Here is a 25,161-nt window from a genome sequence, read left to right on the forward strand (position 1 = left end):
TTTTTGCTAGCTTACAGTATCTTGAATCTGGGTATTTTTATTCATTTTGGTGGCATTTTTTTCCCCCACAAGCCCTATAATTTCCAACCATGTTTGAGAAGTAGAAGTGTGATCATAGTTAATGAAAAAAGTACAAATTATTTTTGATACATGCTATATTAGAAAAAAAAAAAGAAAAAAAAAAACTTTAAACCTGCCTCCATTAAACATGACAATGCCAAAGAGAACAATAACAGACTGTGCCATGAAGTTTAACACAATACATTGCATACCAGTTAGCCCAACAATATTAAAACATTAATTTTCAGTTGAACTATCCATTTAACAAAATCTGGAAAAATCCTACTGGACTATTGCAATTCTCTCTGAAGTCTGTACAGGGAATCCAGACAGCAATATGACAGCACATTTAGACTTCAACATATCACATTTATGTTGGTCTTGCTTGCTCTCAGCACCCTCTTACCTCAAATCTCTCCATGCCATGATCATCAGAAAATGTACTCTAACTCCTTTATCACAAATCTCCATTTAATTTTCTGTTTTCAGTGGCCTTTTCTGCAGGTGGTAATAGCGCACCATTAATTCCAGCCGGCAAACAGCATACAATTTTGTGAACCAGTTTAAAATGAGCCCAATTTACATAGAAAGGAGGTGTGTTTGCGGTGTAAACACACCTTTATATATTTATTTAGTTTTAATTTAACTGAATACTTAATTTAAATCCTCACGGTGCAGCACTCTTTCAGATAGTGTTTGGTTAAACTGGACTGTGGGCGGTAAATAAGATGCTGATTTCAGTGCTGAAATACTATTCACCAAAGAGGAGCAACTTTTTAATGAATTTGCACTTGTGACTTTCATCCAGAAAAGATGGAAACAAAATGAAGTTTCCTTTATTTCCAAAACCTGAGCAACACACACACACACACACACACACACATTGATTTCCTATCAGTAGCGTTGAGATAGCTCTAATCCTCTGTGCTTTCAGTATTTGTCTCCAATCAGATAGTACCTCCCTCTGAATACCAAGAGGTAGCTGATTTTGTCTCTGTGTGTGTCCAGACAATTATCAGCCATCACTTGCCCATATCAGCCTCAGACAGGGTTCTTTCCCAGTGCTACTAATTACTGGCCACTATAAGACAATAGCCCATATGAGCGCTGTCATCCTAAAGATCACTCTGCGTCCCACCACCATGACTCAAGTTGGAGGCAATGTCTTCCTCACTTAACGGATACTAAGGGAACCATTTGCACAGCATACATGATTGGTTTATTATAATATGCTGAGACAAGTCTGAATGGCACTAATGGGAGCCTGTAAAAAAAGCGGTGTCAATCTGGCTCACGACGGTTCACTGAGCATCATATTACTGAGTAAATGAGAGAACGGGAGAACGAGAGGGACTTTTTCAACCCCATAAGTAGGTCTTTTCTCTCAGCTTCACAAAATAGGAAGGGAGAGGCCATTTTAAACGAGTTACACTGCAGTGCTTCAAAAAAAGCCTAACCTTGGGTGACTAATGGGAAACTGTGGCCACCATTTCTGTTGCCTTCTAAAACTCTGTAAACATTTATTTATATCTTTCATGTCCTCTATACACAATGTAAAAAAAAAAAAAAAAAAAAACAACTGTGTATGGTTTTTACTATTGCATGTAACATTGTGGCTGCTTGTTTTTGCACAGCAACTGAAATGATTTAAAATGGTTTTCAAAGAAGACAGTAACACTTTACAGTACGATTAAATTATTAGTTAATGCAAAATATCACGAACAAACAAGGAACAACAATTAAACAATATTTCTAAAATATTCTATTGTTCACTGTTAATTCAAGTTTGTTCATAATATATTAGATGTTATACAACTTGAAATGTTATAAATATATTACTATTCAATAAATTACCTCTAACCAAGATTAACGAATGCTGTAAAAGTGCTGTTCAATGTTATTTATTCATACCAAATACATTAACTAATGTTAACTGATGAACTATGTTCTAAAGTGTTAATAAAACAATTTAACCATTACTGAGTGTTTACATGCACAATTTTACACTGATTATTCTTATCACTTGATCAGCCGAGGCTCGTCTGTATGGGCAGGTGTGGCCGAGGCCTACCAAAATATTCATCCAAAAATAGACCTCTATATGTGTTCAGCATTTTGCAACAAATAATTTTGGGGGGATTTTCTAGACTATTTTAAGTCATAAAGTGAGCAGGATATATTAAAATGTAGCGTATGGATTCGACAGGCATGTATCATGATACTAAGCGGGGCAGCCGGTCTCTGAGCCTCCCTTGCTCAACAGCACCTCACTAATTTCCAATGTAAATCTGTGGTGAAAAATGGAACTGCAGTGCGCTCTAATTGAGAGCCATTGGGGCGGATTTCAAATTGACCCGATTATTTTCAAGTGACCTCACGTAAACCTCTCTCCAGAACAAGACGGTATCAGTCCACTTCCGCTATGTGTCTGCATCAGGTCAGTAACTAGTAGGCATGTCTGTTCTTCCTATGTAGAGAAACGTATAAAATTAATGAAAGCATAAATCATTTAGTTGAAACATGCTCATGTGAATAGCCTTTATATACAATACATACAATCAGAAATTTTATTAACACTTTATTTTCATCGTCCCTTTTGAACATTCTGTTGACTATCAGTAACTTTGCATCTACATGACAACTAACTCTCATTAGAGTATTAGTAGACTGTCTGTTTAATATCTGCTAACTCTTTATAGTGATGGTCCTCCAACAGACATTCTACTAACTATTGGTAACTTTGCAACTACATGCCAACTTATTCTAACCCTAGCCCTACCCAGTCTACTGACACTCTAAAAACACTCTAATGAGAGATAGTAGACATGTAGGTGCAATGTTACTTATAGTCAACAGAATGTGTTAAAGGGACCATCAAAATAAAGTGAAACGTACTCGGTTACTAACGTAACCTCGGTTCTCTCTAGAAGAGGGAACGAGTACTGCGTTTTTACTAAAACGCTACGGGAAAAGTCTCTTTTCACGAAACACTGAAGCAAAAAATTATCCTTTAATTTTCATATATGTAAAACGCGTTGCAGCAGCAGTCAGCTATGGCGAGACGGCTTGCTCGCTCATTGGCTGCTCTGCGGCAACTGCATAAGCCTATCGAGCGAGGCCTGGGGTGACGTCAGGCCAATGAGGGCGCTTCACGCCCTCCTCGCCACTTCCCGCCGAGACGGGCGTGGCTTACCTCTATAAAAGGAGCTCGAGAAGGCTGATTCACTTGATTTTGATCGCCGAAGCGAACCAGAGTGAACCATACGCACGGCAGAGAACGCAGTACTCGTTCCCTCTTCTAGAGAGAACCGAGGTTACGTTAGTAACCGAGTACGTTCTCTTACGAGAGTTCTCTCGTACTGCGTTTTTACTAAAACGCTACGGGAACCCCTTGTAAAACGCCGTGCGTGCTGGGATAAAAACACCGATCACCGGAAGCTATTTCAGGCATACAGTGCATAATCACCAGATAGACTCACACAGAGTCAGGGAATAAGGGAGGGGAGCCTTAATTCCCTATACTGTAGCGTCCGCAGGCTTAACGCGACCTCACAGGGAGAGTCTAAAGACAAGAGGGGATTCCCTCCGTCCTTATATAGACATGTCCACAGACGCGAATATGACATCACATAGACAGGGTAGGGAGCCTGAACTAATGTGGGAAATGTGGGTCTTACACAGTTCTGCCCAAGATAGTCGGTAGCGCATTGCGCCTGCGATTTCAGAGGTCTAGCTAGACAGCTGAATCGACTACACCGACAAAAGCTTAGCCTGTAAGGCGGGAACCTCTAGGTTATAAAACCTGATAAATGTAGACGGAGAGGCCCAGCCTGCCGCCGTACATATATCCTGTAGGGAAATCCCGCTAGACCAAGCCCACGAGGAGGCAACGCCTCTCGTAGAGTGCGCTCTAACTCCCAACGGGCATTGAATGCCCTTGACAGTATAAGCCAGCGCTATGGCGTCAACTATCCATCTGGATAGACTTTGTTTCGAAACAGCCATTCCTTTGGAACGTCCGCTGAACGAGACAAAGAGCTGCTCTGTCTGTCTGAAGACAGCAGAGCGGGACATATAAGCTCTTAAAGCCCTAACAGGGCAAAGAAAACTCGAGTCCCCCTCCTCACTCGATGCCGGCAGGGCAGACAGGGAAATAACCTGAGCCCAAAAAGGCGTGTTGAGGGATTTCGGCACATAGCCGTGCTTAGGTTTGAGTATGACTTTAGAGTCATTAGGACCAAACTCCAAGCATGCCGGGCTCACGGAGAGCGCGTGCAGATCGCCTATGCGCTTCACTGAAGCGAGAGCCATCAAAAACACTGTTTTGAAAGACAAATGTTTGAGGCTAATAGACTGGATAGGCTCGAAAGGGGCACCTTTCATGGCCGCCAAGACCGTAGAAAGGTCCCACATAGGGACTGAAGGAGGTCTGGGTGGATTCAGTCTCCTAGCTCCCCTGAGGAAGCGGATGACTAAATCGTTCCTTCCCAGTGACTGACCCAGCGTTGAACCGGAGAACGCTGAAATAGCCACCACATATACTTTGAGCGTGGAAGGGGATCTGCCCTTATCCAACAGCTCTTGTAGGAAGGAGAGAACCTCCGTTACCTCACATTCGAGGGGTGATAGGCTCCGAGCTGTACACCAGCCGGAGAAAACCGACCACTTCGAAGCATAAAGCCGCCGAGTCGACGGTGCTCTAGCCTGAGTGATGGTATTCATGACTCCCTCTGCGAGACCAACGGATATCCGTTGAGCGCCCACACATGAAGGGACCACAGCTCCGGGTGTGGGTGCCAAATCGAGCCCCCGGCCTGCGAGAGGAGATCTCTCCTCAACGGCACTGGCCATGGAGCGATGTCTGCTAACTGCATCAGGACTGGGAACCATGCTTGGTTCTTCCAGAACGGTGCTACAAGCAGCACTGGGCATTTTGTTTCCCTGACCCGTTCCAACACCTGTGGCAGGAGGGAGACGGGGGGAAAAACGTATAGCGGGCAGCGCGGCCACCTTCGGGACAGCGCGCTGTCGCTCTTTGAAAAGAACGCAGGGCAGTAGGCGTTTTCGTGGGACGCGAATAGGTCCACCTCCGCTCTGCCGAATCTCTCCCACAACAGCCGGACTGTTTGTGGGTGTAGAGACCACTCGCCCGGGGGAACGTTGTTCCTGGACAGTCTGTCTGGGCCCACATTCTGAAGCCCAGGTACATGCACTGCTCTCAGCGAGCGTAAGTTGTGCTGAGCCCATATTAGGAGGCGTTTCGCCAACCTGTACAGGGATGTGGATTTCAGACCGCCCTGGCGATTTATGTAGGACATCACAGCCATGATGTCCGAACGGACTATGACGTGTTGGTCCTTGATGTGGGGACAAAAACGCGTCAGCGCGTTGTGCACTGTCAGCATTTCTAAGTTTTTGTGTTGGAGCTTTTCTCGTTCCGACCACAGGCCGAAGAACGGTCTGCCCTCGAGCAGCGCTCCCCATCCCGAGGTGGATGCGTCTGTCGACACCATCCTCACTCCCGAGGAAGTCCCCAGGCTTACACCTGATCGGTACCAGTCGTCCGCCATCCAAGGCACCAGGGCTGTAACACAGTTCTGATCGACCTTGAGGCATAATCGACCGGACACCCGCGCTTTCAACCAGAACTGCAGCGGGCGCATGCGGAGCAAGCCCAGCCGGAGAACTGACGATGCTGAGGCCATAAGACCCAGCATCCTTTGAAACTTCCTGAGCGGGGTGAAAGCGCCGCGGCGGAAAGACTTCGCCGCGCGCTGAATGTGCAGCACGCGCTGTGGCAACAGCCACGCTGTCATAGACTGCGAGTCCAGAACGATACCCAGAAACGAAATCGTTTGACTGGGGTTCAGTGAACTCTTCGCCCAATTGACCGTGATACCAAGATTCTCGAGGTGATCGAGTAAAATGGTTCTGTGCTCCACGAGCTGAGATCGTGATTGGGCTAGGATCAACCAGTCATCCAAATAGTTCAGCACTCGCATGCCTCTGAGTCTGAGAGGAGCGAGCGCTGCGTCCATGCATTTCGTAAATGTACGAGGTGCCAGGGACAAACCGAACGGCAGGACTGTATACTGGTATGTCTGACCCTCGAAGGCGAATCTCAAGTATCGCCTGTGATGTGACGCTATCTGTATTTGAAAATACGCGTCCTTCAGATCTATTGACATAAACCAGTCTCCTCGGCGAACATGCGCGAGGATTTTCCTGGTCGTGAGCATTTTGAAACTGCGTTTCACTAATGCTTTGTTCAGCCGTCTTAGATCCAGTATGGGTCTGATACCATCGTCCTTTTTGGGGACTAGAAAGTATCTGCTGTATAGCCCCCCTTCGCTTTGAGCTTGGGGCACACGCTCTATCGCCCCTTTGCTTATCAGTTTTGATATTTCGGCGCGAAGTAGGTGTGCTACTTCTGAAACCACCGTAGTTGGACGCGCGCTGTGAAGCGGGGAGGGCGTCGACAAAACTGTAGCGAGAAGCCTCTCTTTATAATGCCTAGCACCCAGTCCGAAACCCCTGGAAGCGCTGCCCATGCTTCTGCATGGTTGGCTAAGGGCTGGATGCGAAGCGCGCTCTGTTCGCCGTGCGACAGAGGCGCTTCAGGGCGCAATAACGTAGGCGTTATGCCTGTGGCATTCGAGGCGGGGGGCGCGCTTATTACAGCGGGCAGAGCGCTCGTCCTCGACCTTACTACAGCGCTTGACTGAGTGAGGGAGGGCTGAGCGGGTCCCGCGGGACTCATGTCTGCGAGTAAATGTGGGCGGGAAGCGGGCACATTCACTGCTTTGGGCGCGCTGTCTGACTGAGCAGAGCGAGCGCGCACAGGTCTCGTTTTTACAGAGAGCCTGTGGTCTGTGAGACATAGTGTTTGTGCGGGCACTTTCACTATGTTGGAAGCGCAATCGACCTGAGTCGATTTTATGTGCGCGAGCCCTAAGTGTAGGGCTGTGCTTGTGTGTAGAGATGGGCACTGAGGAGTGGGCATCGACACTACACTTATAGCACCATCGGCCGTGGCCGGGACACCAGAAAATACCGTGAGTAAGTGAGGGCGCGGGAGAGCGGGCACAGTTACTGCAATGAGTGCACTGTCTGTCTGAGCAGAGTGAATGCACACAGGTTTCGTCTTTACAGAAACCACAAGGCATGCAGAACATAGTGTTTGTGGGCACTAGGCAGTGGGCACGCACGTTCACTATGTTGTGTGCGTGATCGACCCGAGTCGAATATATGAGAGCGGGCCCTGTGTGAAGGGCTGTGCTAGTGTGTAGGGATGGGCACTAGCAGTGGGCATCTTCTCTACACATATAGCATCATCGGCCGTGGCCGGGACTTCGGTAGAAGTCCGGCCATGTACCACGTGCTCGTGGGCTGCAAAAAACACGTCTGCAGTTGCCTCTCGGGAAACAAACAGAGTGATTGCATTCGGCGGCATAATATTTTCTGTCGGCAGGCCTGGGATTCGAACCTCGGATCCCCCGCGCGAAAGTCTAAGAATCTACCACTGGACCACAGTGAAGATACATAGACAAAGTCAGCGCGAGTATTATCCACACTGGCGTTTGCTTGCAGGCATGTACCACGTGCTCGTGGGCAGCAAAAAACACGTCTGCAGTTGCCTCTCGGGGAACAAACAGAGTGATTTGCATTCGGCGGCATAAATATTTTCTGCCGGCAGGCCTGGGGTTCGAACCTCGGATCCCGCGCGCGCAAGTCTAAGAATCTACCACTGGACCACAGTGAAGATACATAGATATAGTCAGCGCGAGTATTATCCACACTGGCGTTTGCTTGCAGGCATGTACCACGTGCTCGTGGGCAGCAAAAAACACGTCTGCAGTTGCCTCTCGGGGAACAGACAGAGTGATTTGCATTTTCAGACGCCTGCAAAATGCCAGAATGTGAGAAGAGTGGATATCGCCCAGTTTCAGCGGGGCTGAAAACACTCCATTCTCCTTTCGCCAGTGACGCACGGGAACCGTAGAAACGGTGTTCGGTTGCAGGCAAGCGGGTACTACGCGCTCGCTGGCTGCAAAATGCATCTCTGCAGTCGCCTTCAGGGGACTGACAGAGCAAAGCATTGGCGGCATAAATATATATGCCGCTAGACGGGGATACGAACCACGGTCCCCCGTGTGGAAAACCTATAATTCCACCACTGAGCCACAGGGGGATACAGGCTTTTGAAAGCGGCGTCAACATGTATTCTTCGGCGTTTGCTGGCAGGCAAGCGTGTAACAGACTCACTTGCTGCAATAATATTTCCAGTCGCCGAACAGGGAACTGAGAAATGTGAGAGAAAAGAGGTCAGACCGACCAACGGTGGGACTAAGAACACTCTTTTCTCCTTCGCCGGTGAATGACGCGTGCAGAGGCAGGGTAGCTTTTCTTGTAACGTAAAGAAAAACTAATCCCGCCATCCGCTTCCAGGAAGGGCAGCCTCGGAAAGGATGCCCGGCGAGTCCTCAGAGTCACCGTAGGCAATTGGCTCGGAGTGAAGGCGTTTCGCCGTCAGCGAGCGCGAGCGCTGCATGAGAAGGCATCTTGAAAAAGACGCAGCTCTTTTAGGGGTGCGTGTTGCAAAGCGAACACACACACACACACATACACAAGAACAAAGAATGTAAAGGATATGGCGTCGGAAAGCGCAGCAGGTACGGCGGTAGATGGCGGCGTTGGCCAGCGGCTTCAAGGGCTCGTCCCGCTGAAGTGCTTGCATCAGACGACGCGTGCTTCCTCGTGATCCAGCGATGCGTGCGCTTCGCTGAAGAGATTAAAATCAAGTGAATCAGCCTTCTCGAGCTCCTTTTATAGAGGTAAGCCACGCCCGTCTCGGCGGGAAGTGGCGAGGAGGGCGCAAAGCGCCCTCATTGGCCTGACGTCACCCCAGGCCTCGCTCGATAGGCTTATGCAGTTGCCGCAGAGCAGCCAATGAGCGAGCAAGCCGTCTCGCCATAGCTGACTGCTGCTGCAACGCGTTTTACATATATGAAAATTAAAGGATAATTTTTTGCTTCAGTGTTTCGTGAAAAGAGACTTTTCCCGTAGCGTTTTAGTAAAAACGCAGTACGAGAGAACTCTCGTAAGAGAACCGAAATTTCTTATGTAATCAGGTTTTCATAATAATCAGCCTTTTGATATTTATTAGCTTTTTCTTGCATATGTGAACACACTCAATATATACAGTAATACACTATTCACAGTGTAAATCGTCCAGCAGTAGCGTTAGATAGAGGACTATCGTGAGAAAGTAATCATTGGTGTAGTGCCTTAGGCAGAATGGAGTAGATTAAACCTCACAGTAGGGCAAAAAACACAAACTGTCAGATATAACACACTGGATTCAGAGCTCTATTCCCTGATAAAACAAGTGTGACACTAGTGTTTTTGAAAGCAAAATAAATCCTTGGTCACTAAGGGTCATGGAGGAAACAATTTAATATGGTCCACAGACAGCCTAGTTCTCCCTGTTCTTGGGAGAAATTGAGAGAGAGTTGTATCCTTTAGACAGTTACAAATGGCGAGTAAGAGTTTTGAATCTTAAAACATCAAGTAGGAACTGAATAAAGCCAGTGGAAAGACATTGACAATGTTCTCAGAGAGGAATGGGAATGTGAGAAACAGAAAAGAGCACCATCCTAAAGACAACATCCCAGCAAAGTGAGTTTAGAAGCATCTCCTGAACCTCTTAAATTAAAAGAACATCCCTCCAAAGTATGACTGATAGCACATGTAATTTAATAAAAGTGTCAGGCTGAACAAATCTATGGCAGGGAAGAGAATTAATAATTTAAGCCTGTGAATCTTCACTGAGAGTGAGGGATGAGGTAAGAGAGGAGCGAGAGAGTGAGAGAGAGAAAATAAGGGGGGGGGGAGTGAGGAAAGACAATGTGAGGGAGTGACGGAGGCCTGACATGGAAAACAAAACAGCACTTCTTTCATAAAGGAGAACTTGCTTTACTTTGTTCGCTTGAATGAAGTTTGGGTTACTTGTCAGTGTTTCAGACAGGTGGATATATGTGTCCATCTAAAATCAGACATTAGGTGTTGATAGCCTGTTGCTGAGTGATTGATATATGAACAGGTATGACATCTTCCAGGCATGTGAGGTAAAAATAAAAAAAAATAAAAATGGTTGGGTGTTGCAGAGAAAATACTTGATAAGAGTAAGTTACTTCCAAATAATTTTTTTATTCATACTTTTCACGTAATGCTCTTTAACAAAAGGAATTTAACAAATTACAAGAGTCAAAAAGTCTTAAGGTGCATAGTAGCAGAATTGTATGTTGGTTAAACCCACTGCAAAATCTTTGTTTGTAAATCTTTCACCGTCATACAAATTCCCCATTTGTGTGGATTCCTATTGAAATGGCTGCCTGCAAAAATTCACACAACAACGGTAAATGTGACCGCAGTAGGTGTGTAGAATATATTGGTGCCATATCAGTATAAATGGTTGACATTAGATAATTAATAATAATATATATTTATTTTTATTTTATTTAAAAAAAAATACATTTAAATTAGTTCTGTCATCATGTAAAGTACATTTTATAATAATTTAACACTGTTAGATGTAATCTTTATTAAATCTCAAAATTAATGTCCATTTTTAATGCTGTACATTATAAAGTTGTGATGCTTAAATTCACTTGCAGGATTTAAAATGTGATTTACATTTTGTTTACACAAAATAGTATACAATTTTAATATTGGTCATTTATTTCTTATTTATTGGATCCATATCATGAAAATAATATGATATTTTTCATTCGAATCAAGGTTTCACTAGAAACTTTCAAACAGGTGTGTTGGAGCTGGTTGGAGCTAAACTCTGCAGGACAGCGGCCCTCCAGGACCGAGATTGGTGAACCCTGCTCTACAACACCGAATCACACACATACACACACACACACACACAAATCTGGGAATGTAAGCTGTCCAAACCAAGCTAGGTGGTCACGGTCTAAAACAAGCATAAATCCTCCAAATTTCATCCTTCACCATTTGCAAGCACAATAGCAGATCAAGGGTGAAGGACATACATCTGCATGACTACACTTAGAGTTTAAGGGGTATTATGTTGTAGATTTCAGCAGAACCATACATCCTTGTAGCAAGTTAATTCCTTTTGTATAACTGACCTTTTCTGTCAGCATTTTCTTTTATTTTTGTGATTCAAAACGTTGACTGAGCTTTCTGTTGTGCATTACCTTTACTTCTTCATTTGTGATGAACAAGAGACAGACGAAGAGGGAGAGAAAGAAAAGCTCCTATGCTTGAGGGAGCAGGAAAATTGCTTGCTAAAATAAACTCGACCTTGCACCTCCTCCAGTTAGAGAACAGAGTTTAATGAAGTAATGCATCAATTGGAGAGGATAGTGAACATACACACAACCTCCCAGTGCTTGATGAAGCCCTGACATGGTGCCTCCAACTAACATTACCAAACTAGTTTTATCTATCTGAAATGTGGTCACTTCACTGTTGGAAGAGTTGGCTTGAACAACAACTACAGTATAGCAAGAAGCGAAATTGTGACTCTTTCTCTCTCTTTCTCTTAGGCCCCTTTTACACTTTATAATTCCCACATCTGCTTAACATCCAGCTTTGATTGATCCACCTTTCATTAACACCGGCCCACCAAAATGCATTTTCATTAGCCAGAAATATAATTGCATTAGTCGTGCTTTTACAAAATGTCATGCTATTCAGTGGATTAAAGCCTAAGTGCTACAGATGTTGTTGTTATATTATGTCTTAAATGCATCTTTTCTATTATGTATGCTTCAATAACTTTGAAACATGTTTGAAAACATTTAGATAAAGATATGTACACTCACATGCGTAAGGACATGATGTGATCCAACGGTCTGAGCCTATTAGCTACATTATGCTGCCTGTAGAAGGCAAGCATGAGTGATGGCTCAACTAATTCACACTAAAAGAAGCTGGCCTAAATTCAAATAATGAGACTAAACATTGTCTTTATATTAAATGAACCTGTGACATGGCCACTGTTTAATGAGCATAATAGAGCTATACTAATGTTTGGACAATTCTCTTTATCTCCATGCATTTACATTAGAGAGTTGGAAATGAACATCCCTCAAGGTACAAGTTTTTGCACCAGTGCCAATTAGATTACATTACAAAATTGTTCTGATTCTTGTTAGGTCAGGGAATATGTGAACCAGTCTTAGAACCTTTGTTTATTCATATGCGTATTGTGATTAACATATTTTATTATTTAAAGTAATTTGATTCAGCATCTTTATGCCATGACAAGGTGATTTTGAAGCAACAGTCAGAATGCATAGAAATAAATTAATGTATACAATATTTTTTAATAAAAAAGAAAATCTAGACAAAATGGGAAGATAGTGTGTCTGATGATGCTATGCACACTTGTTTTTTTTTGTTTTTTTTTGTTGTTGTTGTTTTTTCTCCGTGTACAGTTTAGTTGAGGTTTTCTTGTTTTGTTTTGTGTTTTTATGCAAATTTGGTATGGGCATACCACCCTGGTTTAAGACCAGCAGGTTTTGGGAGCCATTTTTCTGGCCCAGAGTCACCTTTTCTCTAGTGGAAATGAATGTAACGGTTCCAGATTGGCCACCAGCAGCCTGTCAGTGGAAAAGGGCTAACGGAGAGGTGCAATAAAGTGCAGTGTGAAAAAGACTGCAGAAACCATAGGGGAACTAATCTTCAGTTTCTGTGACGTAGGGGAATTGGAGTAAATGAAGGCTGTGCTCTTGTGTTTCTGGTGTAGGCCGGGATGAGTTAATTCTTGGCCGGAAATTTCTGGTGGACCTAGGGAGACAGACGAGGCGGTCCCAGGTTGCTAGTGAGGCCATGTTCAGACTTAGTCAATGTCAATAGAGGGTAGGATAGAATGAAATATGAGTTATTTCTTCCCTGAGCTACTCAGCAAACTGCAGTTCGAAGCAGTGCCAGTGTGTGCTGTTCCTGATCTGCCTGCAAGCAATGTGCTTATGCATTCCCTGTCCATGGTGCTGAAATCCATCTAACATCAGGCACAGAGTCATTCTGAATGGAACACAGAAGACTTGCCTTAAAAGAGGAAACACACGACTATACCAACACAGTCTCATGACAACTTTACATTTATCTTATCTAATCTCATCTCATTTACATTTCGCCAAAAGGGTGGTGGATTTGTATGAATTTGAACTCAATTGAATCTCATTAATACAATGTCGTATGACCTGCTCACGCACCACTGAGGGTTAAGGTTAAGGGTGGGGTTAGGGATAGAATTTTATTATTTTGTTACATACAAATTGTATGTTTTCTTACAAATCACACTGTACGAAATCCATATGAAAAAAAAAATTCTTGTGAGATTGGGTTGGATTGTACACTCAGAACTGCTGTTCAAGACTTCATTCAGTGCTGTGCATTTGAATTTAATTGGCCACATTCTACAGGAATTTGGACTGGAATTTGAATGGGAATTACCAGAGTTTTTTTTTTTTTTTTTTTTATCTTATCAAATAAATACATTTTGTTGTAAACTCCAAATATAGATTACTCCAAAAATAATTGCAACCTCATTGGATATTAGATAACAGGCAGTTAATTAAGCAATAAGCTGTAGTTTATTCAGCAAACTGAAGCCTCTCCTTTATTGACATAAGTTTAGAAATGGCCTGTTGTCTTCTTGGCAATGTAGAAATGGCCTATTGTCTTCTTGGCAATGTACTGCTGTGCTTAATTTTTATTTCGCTAACCTGGGAGGCTGTAGAATTACAGGAAGTGAAATTTACAAAATAATAGCAAACTGGGAAATTAACTGTTCTTTCATCATCGTCTAGAAAAAAATGTGTTAAATTTAGAGAAGCATATTTAAATTATGTACACATTCCTATAGGCGAGATTTCAAAGATGTATCTATTTGTAAAATATTATAAGTCTCAATTTTAAACTTCTTAAACCTTTTGTACTTAAAAATAAAGAAGAAAATTGCATTTACTTATTTCAGTTTAAACTTACACTCACCTAAAGGATTATTAGGAACACTTGTTCAATTTCTCATTAATGCAATTATCTAATCAACCAATCACATGGCAGTTGCTTCAATGCATTTAGGGGTGTGGTCCTGGTCAAGACAATATCCTGAACTCCAAACTCAATGTCAGAATGAGAAAGAAAGGTGATTTAAGGAATTTTGAGCGTGGCATGGTTGTTGGTGCCAGACGGGCCGGTCTGAGTATTTCACAATCTGCTCAGTTACTGGGATTTTCACGCACAACCATTTCTAGGGTTTACAAAGAATGGTGTGAAAAGGGAAAAACATCCAGTATGCGGCAGTCCGGTGGGCGAAAATGTCTTGTTGGACAGTTGAAGACTGGAAAAATGTTGCCTGGTCTGATGAGTCTCGATTTCTGTTGAGACATTCAGATGGTAGAGTCAGAATTTGGCGTAAACAGAATGAGAACATGGATCCATCATGGCTTGTTACCACTGTGCAGGCTGGTGGTGGTGGTGTAATGGTGTGGGGGATGTTTTCTTGGCACACTTTAGGCCCCTTAGTGCCAATTGGGCATCGTAGAATTAAGGCAGTTCTGAAGGTGAAAGGGGGTCAAACACAGTATTAGTATGGTGTTCCTAATAATTCTTTAGGTGAGTGTATTTGAATTGTTTGCTTCAGTTCAAATTCAGGAATAAAAAATAAATACAAATTGATTCTCAACCATGTGCTGAATGTTGCACAACTTTGAAACACAGAACAATGGAGATGAAATAAATAAGATGCTGAGACAAAGAAATAGGCAGATAGGAAGAAAGGAGTGCTTCTTTTTTATAATAAATAATGAAAATCATAGCAATCATAGAACCTGTAGGGCTCTTTCTCCACCTGTCGACATTGTAATTAAAGTGCAATAGACTGCCTGACCATCATCTAGACTCACACAGAACCAGACATAAAAATCTATGAGCACATGTGCTCTGAAACACAAGAATATCTTAACATCCATCACACATTCACTCAATGATATTTTCTGTCAGCACCACGCAAATACAATGTTTCTGTAAAATCCTGTCTGCATTTCTTCCACAGTCTCACCTGATAGCACGTTAACAGTATTAACAACCCTGCGTAGGGGTATTTTTAAAGATTGTGAGAGAAATTGTGAAAAACTGGAAAAGGTGAAAAACAGCTGAGGCCTTTGTGGTGACTTACAGTGTGTCATCCTGAGACAGAGAGTTAGCGTTTCTCAATTTGCATACTTCTAAACGAAGGATCTGCTTTATTACATTCCACCATAGTGGCAGCAATTGCACTGGTAGAGGAATGTAGTTCAGAGCAACTGTACAGATACATACAGTATGTCATCATATGTCGTTATTTTGTGAGTCCTTTGACTATATGCAAATATGGCATAATCAAATTGTCTCCATGTCATTCACACAGAAGCAAATTACCAGTGCACTCATGTTTTATCATAATGTTTGTGTTCTTGACAAGCAGAGTAAACTCCCCTCTCTGTGACATAGCATGAATCACAGGCAAATTACACCTGACAATTGCCTCATGAATGAGCGGCTTGTTTAATCCGACAGTAACGGTTTTCTGAGAATTCTTAAAGCTTGATGGACAAAGACAAAGCAAAAAAAGAAAAAGAGAGAAAAATAGCCTTTGGACATTGTGTTTGATGTACATGGTTTACCAAACAATAAGTAAAGCAGTGCTCCTTATCTTATTTGAGCAGTTGGCGCAAGTATTTCTGCAAACTCCCTACCGCCCTAGTCATAAATCAATGTGGGACAAGATGGGAATCAGAGAGTATCATTACAAAACAGACTAATGAAACAAGCTACCTCTTTTAAATGACCTGCAGATCCTAAAGATATAGATTCCCCACAATCACAGTCCTCCATCCCCCTTATTTGCTCTCCCTCACTTTTGTTCTCTCTGTATTTCTTGTTACATCCCAGTGTGGCACAGTCTGGCCATCACTAGATAAGGCCTCCCCCTTGGTAATACAGATTTCTTTGTCCACCAGATTCCATTATCGAAATGTACACTATTTTAGGCAGCTTTATGTTTGTTTTACTGCTGTGCAGATTCTAATACGATTCCACAGATGGAAAGCTCATCGTTTAGGCCTGTATTCCCCAGAGAATGTACATTTAAGGGTAAATAGTGTTACAACCTTTCTCTGGAATAAATTAGCATATACATAATATCTTTGTCCTTTCCAGTAAAATGATCAAAGTTTGTCTGAGCGCATGTACAGCGTATTAAAGACTAACAAGACCCAAAACTTGACCAGTCGTGTTGTTTAGGCTTTGGCCTAAATCTCAGGATATTAGTTTTTGCATTTCTATCACAAATTTAATTGTGTTTGCTGTTTGTTTTGCGTGGACGCTATTGTTATCTCTGATTGACATGGTAAATAACCTTGTTTGTCTGTGACTGGACTTACCTTACCTAAGTGATTATACTGGTCTTGGATGAATTCCTTCAAAACAAAACTTGAACCATTAATTTCAAACATGAGGAAATAAAAACAACAAAAGGACATAAGCGTAACACTTTCTATGAAGTCCATGCTTATAATGAAGTATAGCACAATTTATACTTATTTATAAGTATTATTCTATAAATATATTTATAAAGAGTCATTAAAACATATAATACATTATAAGAACAGTTATAGTTAAATTTAGATTATTTTTATAATTACTTAAGTCATAAGTAATCTTTTTCACATAAATCATTAATACAAGAAGTTGAAAAACAGTTTCTTTTTAATGTTAGATACTAGCAAAACACTGCACCAATATTTTTTTAAAGTATCATTTCAAACTGCTATAAGCAATATCATGCATATGGTCATCATTGATAACTAATTTGTACAGCAAACAAGTGTCTCTGGAACTATTTTATATTTAATCATTTATGAATCGGTATATAATGGATTATGAGCATGCACATTGAAAAAGCAAATGCATGACTTATTGGAAATTATAAAATAATAATATAAATAACTATAACTGTTCTAATAATGCAGTATGTGTCTTAACAAGTCTTTAAATATATTTATAGAATAGTAATACTTACTTATAAATAAGTCTAAATTGGGCTATAATTCATTATTAGCATGGACTTCATAGAAAGTGTTTCTGAAATAAGTAAATTAATAAATGGTCAGCCAACCAGCCAACCAGCCAACCAAACAACCAACCAACCAGCCAACCAGCCAACCAACCAACCAACCAACCAACCAACCAACCAAATAAATAAAACATGAGGAAATAAGTAATAAACATAACAATAAGTAATTTGTTTTGGATGAGACTCTCTTGTTTTAAAAAAAAAAAAAAATCGTAGCAGACCTAATAAATGTTCTTATTCCACAGTATCTTAAAAATGGGGGAAAGGAAGAATAGAAAAGTGCTTCTGGCAGATCTCTATGTCATGATAAATTTGTACTCTGGTAATCCCAGTAGCCCCCCCTTTGAGCGATTTCATCAACACTGGAAACACAGAAAAGCTGACTGCAAGGCAAAGCCATTGCAACATGGACAGAAAACCTGCGCCTTCTACAAACGAGAAGGAGAGAGAGAGAGAGCATGTGAAAGTAAAAGAGACTGTTTTAGATTTAGAGCTGTGACTCATTCTGTATCAAACAGAGGGGGAGACAGAACACTCTACACTCCATCTTACACACATAAATCAAGGGCCCATTTAAGCCAATTTACATTAGCCAGACAAACTCTTCCCACCCCAGGCTCCACTGGCCAGATTCTGTTAAACAAGCACATCGAGACCATTCAACATGTTCATGGAAGAGGGAATACAAGGCTAAGATTTCATCATACAGAGAAAACATACAAATGTTCCTATTATTTTCTTGTACAGACCTAAATTAAATAGGAATTACTTCCGATTTTAAGCCTAAGACCCAAGTATTTTCATACCTCAGGCTTTGAATCAATTCATTTTAAATATACACTCCCCCCCCCCCCCCCCCCCCCCACAATTTCTTGTTTGCATAATGTATGGGTTTGGAGTTTCCTGGATTAATTCCTACAGCATATGTTCACACATTTCAACAGAAAAGCAGTAATGAAATTAATGCTGGATCCCAAACACCAGTATCACCTAAAATATGTTATTCAGGTGATTAATTAAAGAGTCATATGCTCAGGGATTTATAACTTTTAGGAAAACTTTTAATTTCACAAACCAAAAAGCTCAATGGAGATATGACCAGGATGAGCATCATGAAAATGTAAGTGTTTGCAGTAACATTTAGAAGATAACTTGGAACGAAAAAAACAAAACAAAAAAAACATAAGTATTCTCATGACCTGATAAATGATGCAAAATATTCATAATATAGGCAGTCCAGGACCTTAAAAAGAGGTTGTTTCCAGGGACAATGTGCTCCCTGTGTGAGAGAAAAAGATTTTCCTGTCTGCAGTTGTTCACTTTACACACCCTATTGCCTGGGGACATTAATATATACACACACACACTCAGATACACACACATTCAACGGGTAAAGCTCTTCTCTCTTCCATACATCTCTCACTTCTTCTTCTTCCTCCCTAGAGCTACATCTAATTCCATGATTCCTTCTTTTCCTTCTCCTCCTCCCATTGCCTCTTTCCCTCCTTCTCCCCATAGGCCTCTGATAGGATTATGTTCCTGAACCACACGGATGTATTCCAAGCTCGACACTATTGAAGCTAACTGTTGAGTGTATCAGTTGTGCTTTCACACCAGTGTTCCTGGTCATGTCAAAACCACTAAGACTAGCAACAGGCATCATGGCCACAGGGTTTTTTACTAGGTCTCGGCAGGAAGGAAGAAAGGAAGAAAGGAAGAATTTCATGAAATAAAAAGCTCAATGGAGCTATTACCAGGATAAGCATCATGAAACTAAGTGTTTGCAGTAAAATGTAGAAGATAACTTGAAAAAAAAAGAAAAAAAGAAATAGTATTCTCAGGATTTTGTTATATAATGAATGGAAGGAAGGAAGGAAGGAAGGAAGGAAGTAGTGTTGTTTTTGGCGGCCTGTTTTAATTTTAGTTTTAGTCTAGTCTTTGTGTCAGGCTGTCATTTTAGTTTTTATTAGTTTTAGTCACATTCATACTCTTTTTAGTCTAGTCAAGTTTTAGTCGACGAAAACTGATGACATTTTAGTCTAGTTTTAGTCAACGAAAACTGATGACATTTTAGTCTAGTTTTAGTCGACGAAAACTGATGACATTTTAGTCTAGTTTTAGTCAATGAAAATTGTATTTTAGTCTCTTTTTAGTAATGCGATTCTATTTAACCCAGTCAATATATAATTTCAAACAAGGCTATCTTATTATAGGCTATTTAGTAGGCCTATATTTAGGGCTGTGACGGTGGCAGGTTTTTTTTACCACCGCGGTATTATTATTAAAAAATAATATTAAATTTTAATATTCGGGGGGTTATTAAAAAAAAAAAAAAAAACTCGTTTTATATTTCCACACAAAGACGCGATGCACTCTGCGCTTTGAGCGGGATGTGGGACACGAGCAGGAAAACACGAAGATATCGATCTCTTTATGATATCTTCGTGTTTTCTACTTGATGTAAATTGGTTTGAAGAGCGAATTTTATCCTCCACAAGGGCAAGATATTTAGGCTGTGTTTGAGATTGCGCTGCCAGAGAAAGTGAAACTAAAAATCACCCACACGTGTCAAACGCGCTTTACAACTAAACTCGCGCCCAATGTCTAATATAACAAGCACAAACTGTGTTAAAAAGAATTTGACATGCAAGTACAAATGTAGGCTATCTGTCCTACAGCGTTTTTCTACTTTACCACAGTAAAGAATACGAATATAATAGGCTTAATTAAAAGTGAACCAAGAAACGTTTATAATAGGCTACCTTTAGAAAATGGGTGAGACGTGACGTGAGTGAAGATTTGGGAAAAGAAACAAGAGATTCCATGCAGGGATGAGTCACGATTTTTGGATATTCGATTAGTTTATTTAATTATAAAATATCGAATAGGTTGTGCGATTATACTCTAAAATAAAATCTCCATGTTCTGGCGCTAATGCGGTGACGCGTTCATGTAACCAGAGACGCTGCCAATAACGCACATAACAGCTGTCACAAAGAACCAGCAAAAGTAATGATTATGAATGTGTCAAATATATCAATGAGACATTTTAATAGAATAACTAATGGAGTAATATATGGTTAAATTCGCTGATAATCGGGTGACCAGATCGCAATCCAGAATTTAAAGCCGACAAAGCTATGGGTTCACGCACAACTCTCTCATTCGTCGTGACGTTACATTTCGTCTCGTCTCGTTTTGGTCAACGAAAATGAAGAGACATTTTAGCATAGTTTTTATTTTTTAAACCACATTTAGTCTCGTTTTTATTCGTCAACGATATTGCATTATACATGTATTTTAGTCATCGTCACATGACCATGCATTTACGTCTAGTCTCGTCTCGTTTTCGTCAGGTGATAACGGTTCGTTGACGACAATATTTCGTCATAATTTTCGTTGACGAAAGCAACACTAGAAGGAAGGAAGGAAGGAAGGAAGGAAGGAAGGAAGGAAGGACATTGACATTGCTTAAACCTCTGAATTTGTATATTAAAACGTAACAGGAACCAACATTTCTTGTTCCACTTGGTCTGTGTCATGTTGACAATCTGCTTGTTATTTTTTATTTATTTATTTTTTTAGCATTTTCTTTAGCTGTCAGTATTTGAGAAGAAAATTACAGAGACAATTTGCAGCACAATACTACATCAGTTTTTATATGTCCAGTTTTTTATAATATATATATATATATATATATATATATATATATATATATATATATATATATATACACATACACACACACACACACACACACACACACACATACACATATATATATATATATATATATATATATATATATATACATACGTATATACATTATATTTCTGATTAAACCATTAGACTATGGAGGAAATTTTCTGCCAAATTTAAATAAATAAATTAAATGATTAAAATGAAAATTAAAACCAGATTAACGATTTCATTACAGAAAACAGTACGCAAAATATGTGACAAAATTGAGAATGAAATTAAATTATTTCATTTTCACAGCATTATCCCTGTCAAATTGAAAAATAAAATGCAATTGGTGATTTCACATTTCATTTTCACTACAGTCTCGAGGCAAGACTGCCAATATTAAAATGAAAAGCCAAACGTGAAAAAGAAAGTACAAATACAGTTTTTACAATGCTCTTTAGTAATGCTCACGCAATAATAGTGACACAATTCAAATACAAATGTAAATTTTCGTTTTCATTTTAATTCCTCTTTTATTTCACAGTTTTCATTTTCGTTTTCATTTTCAAAGACAACCTGCATGCAAATTCTATGTTAATGAGTGGGTGTGGCTTATTCTAGTAACGGCGCTAGAGGCACGCCTTCTGTAAAGCGAAGTTGTCGACGTCCCGTGTGCATGAGTTGAATGTGTGAAACGAAATTATTTAAATAATATAGTAATCGAGACGACGAGATATGGCGAAATCTGTTAGTGAGCTTTTGCGGGAAGCTGCTGCAGCATTAGAACATGGAAACAACCAGCCTGACCATGTTAGTTATGATGTTAGACTCAGACTAGACCATAATCGACGATGAGGTTCATTCATGTATTAGGCTGTTTTGGAAATTCAACTATTTGGGTGTACAGAAGTCTTAGTAACACAATTTCTACAACAATTATAGCCAGACATTAATACCCACTAGCTTTAACCGAGAACCTCGGACAATGTTTCATTCGCGTCGTGCCTAACAACGCCCTTCAGCCGTGACTTATTCAGATAAGTCGTCATTACAATATAATCACATTTAAATAATTTTGTTTCACACATTAAACTCATGCGGGACGTCGATGACTTAGCTTTACAGAAGGCGTGTCTCAGCGCCGTTACTAGAATAAGCCACACCCACTCATTAACATAGAATTTGCATGCAGGTTGTCTTTGAAAATGAAAACGAAAATGAAAACTGTGAAATAAAAGAGGAATTAAAATGAAAACGAAAATTTACATTTGTATTTGAATTGTGTCACTATTATTGCGTGAGCGTTACTAAAGAGCATTGTAAAAACTGCATTTGTAGTTTCTTTTTCATGTTTGGCTTTTCATTTTAATATTGGCAGTCTTGCCTCGAGACTGTAGTGAAAATGAAATGTGAAATCACCAATTGCATTTTATTTTTCAATTTGACAGGGATAATGCTGTGAAAATGAAATCATTTAATTTCATTCTCAATTTTGTCACATATTTTGCGTACTGTTTTCTGTAATGAAATCGTTAATCTGGTTTTAATTTTAATTTTAATCATTTAATTTATTTATTTAAATTTGGCAGAAAATGCCCTCCATATTAGACAAGTCAAATAAATGATTAAATAAATAATTAAATAAATTAATATTATTGATTCATTTTCTAAGTGGAACTCAACACTGCATCTTGGATCAATGCTATGGGGAATGCCATCAATGTGACCAGTGTCTAAAACACGTGTATACACCCGACAGTTTCTGATGACAATACATGACACCTGCGCATATAAGAGGGCACCTGCAATAGATGTCATCAACTCTTTTTGTCTTCAGGAGACGCTTGTTTGTATGTGTGTGTAAAATAAACGCGACGAGTAGAGCACGTTCGACTCCTTGAGAAAGCTAGATGTGCTCATTATGATGCATTCATAAAACTAAATGAAAGAGACTGGAAAGAAGCTTTGTTCTTCCTTTATTCTCACCCGAGGGATAGTAGTTAGCGAGAGACAGGAAGTTGTTCATTGCACTTTTTACGAGTGATTCCCATCAGGCCATAAATGCCCCACTCTGACCCTGCCTCATACTGAAGACTACCTCGTGTTTGAACGGCAGGGCTTATGCATCAGAAGGCCAGGACGGTGGTTCCTTGCACACAATGATGGTGTTGCAAGCAGTGGTGTAGTCTACGTGATACGCAGGTATACGCCGTATACCCACTAGAAAAGGCCAAGGATTTCCGTATACCCACTTAAAAAATCGTGAGGATGCGTAACAGCTTCGTTTTGTGTCAGAACTTTCACTTTCATTCATAAATTCACCCCGTCTGTGTTTGCGAAGCGACACCGAATCGCGGAATCCAGTCACAAATGGAGCTTGCTAAGCAGAACGTCACCGAATTTGGCTATTTTTGAATGAATAAATCAAAAGTAGGGCTGTACAATGAATCAAATCTCGATATGGACTAGTGTCTGTGAATATTAAAGTACTGCAATTGTTCTACGCGTCTCTGGGAATGAATGAGCGCTCAATGTGTGCTCCACTACACACACACACACACACACACACACACACACACACACACTGAAGCACGCGTGATCACGCTCGTGGTTCTTTTCAGCGTTTCACTGTATTGAGACATGAGCTACTACATGTGCACTTCATCGCAGAGCTGCTATGAGAGTCACTTTACGAGAATTTCACCATTTCATTTGATAAAAGTCATTCATTCGTTTCATATACAAACACATAGAAACTGTAATGTCTTTACGACAACCTGTCAAAATAAAAGTTCGGTATAACTTGAAGAAATTATAACAGAAATATATTACTATTGCACAGTAGAATATACTTCAAGTAGGCCTAATAATAATAATAATAGTTTATTAAAACACACATAAACTCAAATGTCTACAACCCACCAAAATAAAAGTTCGGTCTAACTCAAAGAAATTAAAAAGAAGTAAAAATGAATTTTAAAATAATAATAATAATAAAATCTATTAAAACGTTATTTTAAGGGAATATCACACAAGTTTTCATACATGTTTTAATTTAAAGAGTAGCCTAAACTTGCCAAAACAATAACACCATTTTTTTTTTCAAAAACACCATTTCTAAAAGTAAATTTGTATTTGTGCCTATAATGTTTCTTTTTTTTTTTATTGTCAGCTGATAAAACCTGTGCTTCAGGGACCATATTCATATAACATCTAAGGCTAAATATAGCTCTTAACTGGCTGAGTTAGATGGTGATTAACACTAAACAGTAGAAAATCAGTCCAGTCTCCCCAGCTGTAAATGGGTGGTAGCCTATATATATTACAGTATACTCACTATAAAAAACTAGACTACACCACTGGTTGCAAGCGTACCAGGCGGATCTGCTTAAGGAATTGAACCAGGGGCAAGGACTGTCTCCAGAGGATTTGAACCTCTGGGCTACCAAATAAACATTCAAATTGGTTGTTCAATGGCAGCGATGGTGGCCATGGAGAGGTCTGCCCTGCTTAATAACACAATAACATTAATACAATTATAATACATTAGCTCATCCATGAATGTTTTCTGCCTGAGTCCCGTCAGATTGCTTTCCAGCGGCCGTGGAGGTGAAGAGGTTCAACTTGACAGACATCAATAAAAATAAGAAAACCTTTTTCCTTGATCTCCAAAACTTTTTTGGCATGTCTATAGAGATAGTAGTCTGAAGGTTTAGAGATGTGGGGGTACGGTCAGCAGCTTTCAGGGGATACGCTGCTGCCAGTCTAAAACTTAGGCGCCAGTCTAAGTTTTCGCCTAATACCTCTGGGGGACCAGGTCCGTCACAGTCTTAGGACTGGAGGCAGGGCCAGAGGCTAAGCGTGGCCACTCGTGCTCCTCCTCTGGCGAGGAGTAGAGCACATAGGAGGATGGACGCTAGGAGGAAGTAACTGAAGGAACCGATTTGGTAAACAAGACCAAATTGCAGAGGAGAAGTAACATCCCTCCTCCATCAGGTTATTTTTGGAAAGCTGTTCTTCAGGGTTGCGTGTAGAATATAAAACCTTCCCTGCTGTCTGGGTTTTAAAGTAGGGTCCTCCACTCCCTTTTGGAGCCTCAACTGGTCCTGTAGTATTTAAAAAGTAGATGTTAATTTGCCTTTAAGCAGCTTGTCTTGTTATCAGGCACCTCTATCAGGTGTTGAGAGCCTTGGGACTCTGAACAGGTGTGAGTATAGACTGGAGTGGTGTAGACTGTAGAGTGGAACACTCTC

This window comes from Abramis brama (assembly GCF_963993115.1).
Source record: "Abramis brama genome assembly, chromosome: 3".
In the NCBI taxonomy this organism is placed as follows: domain Eukaryota; kingdom Metazoa; phylum Chordata; class Actinopteri; order Cypriniformes; family Leuciscidae; genus Abramis; species Abramis brama.